Raw genomic sequence first — 1,788 nt, forward strand, 5'->3', positions numbered from 1 at the left:
TTTAATTGTTTTAAATTACAAAAGTGAAGTTTGCTGTCACCCTCTTCCTATAGCTACCAAAGTCATCTTTCTCTTCTTGAGTTTAACAAAGGCATAGATAGGTGTGAGATTTAAAATTGGATATAAGAGCATTAAGCTCCCCTTTAACCTTTCCCTTATATATCTCCCAGACCAGTAAGAGAAAGAAACCTCTGAGTTTTAATTAGAGATGGATTACTTAGCTTTTATTGTTTGGGAATTAATTAACTGACAAACAGGTGATATTGACTAGGAAAATAGGAAAGTAGAAATACAAATAAATAATCTTAGATCTAAGCTTAGTCTATATTCTTTATAAAACTCACCGAATCCCAAAGCTGCCTCTCAGGCTGAGAACCGGCATCAAGCACGTGTTGCCACCGAGGACCAGGGCCAATCACCCGAGCACACCATCTAACCTGAGCCAGTGTGTGTGTGCAGAGCGAGAAAGACCACTTCCGTTCTCGTTTTTAAGCTCGCACCCCGGAAGTGGAGTGCTTGGTCATGTTCTCCTGAGCATCAGCAGGCACATGGCTGTTCGTCACGGTCTCCTCCTCGAAAGGGCGGTCCTTCAAAAACTGACAGTCCTTCAGTTATTGTTAGCCAACTCTTAAATTTTAGTTAAAAACTTTCATTTTTTTACCACATAGGCTTTCTTTCATCTATGCTACGCTACTTCTGCCACAAAATAAAGTGGTCCTTGGCTCAAGCTGCACCCTAAGATACTGACAATTCTCCTTACCATTTCCTTCCCAGATCCTCAGGTTCTGACATCATTGGCAGCCTCTTCAAAGAAGCTGTGCAGCAGCTAGGTAGCATAATGGATAAAGCACCAGCCCTGGATTCAGGAAGACCTGAGTTCAAATCCAGCCTCAGACACTTGACTCTTACTAACTGTGTGATCCTGGGCAAGTCACTTAACCCTTACTACCCCACCAAAAAAAAAAAAAAAGAAGCAGCAACTCCATTGTTTCCCCCTTACCCTCAGGAACAAATGTAAAAAACTTTGACCTTTAACACTCTTCACATCTTGGCCTTTTTCTGCCTTCCCATACTTTATTTCCTTCCACTAACTCTACAATCCAGCCATACTGGTCTACTTACTCCCCCTCACATGACACTCCATCTCTCATCTCCGTATCTTTGTAGTGACTATCTCCCATGCCTGGAATGCTTTCTCCTTATATCTACCTGCTAGAATCCTTGACTTCCTTCAACACTTGGCTCAGATGCTACCTTCTGCAGGAGGCCTTTCCAAGTTCTCCCAGCTGCTATGGCTTTCACTAAAATTATCTTCCATGTACTTTGCATATATATTGTATGTACCTGGTTATTTAAATGTTGTCTCTCCTTTTAGGATATCAGCTTCTTGAGGGCAGGGACTTTTTTGTGGTTCTTTGTATCCCTGTAAATGCTTATTGATTGGTTGGCATTTTGAAGCATGGAAGTCTCCAAAAAGCCCTACCATCTCAGTGAATCCAAGCATGTACAAGCTTTTCTCTAACACAATAGAGGAGATACTGTGTCTTTAAGAGATGCTTTTGATAATAATCTTGATTACATTAAACTGAAAAGGTTTTATACAAATAAAAACAATGTAGCCAAGATTAGAAGGAAAGCAGAAAATTGGGAGGGGGGAATTTTATAGACAGTTTCTTGGATAAAGGCTTCATATCTCAAATACATAGAGAACTTTGTTAAAATTATAAGAATACAAGTCATGCCCCAACTGATAAATGATCCAAGGATATGAACAGGCAGTTTTCAGAT

The sequence above is a fragment of the Dromiciops gliroides genome, chromosome 2 (genome assembly GCF_019393635.1).
Source record: "Dromiciops gliroides isolate mDroGli1 chromosome 2, mDroGli1.pri, whole genome shotgun sequence".
NCBI lineage: Eukaryota > Metazoa > Chordata > Mammalia > Microbiotheria > Microbiotheriidae > Dromiciops > Dromiciops gliroides.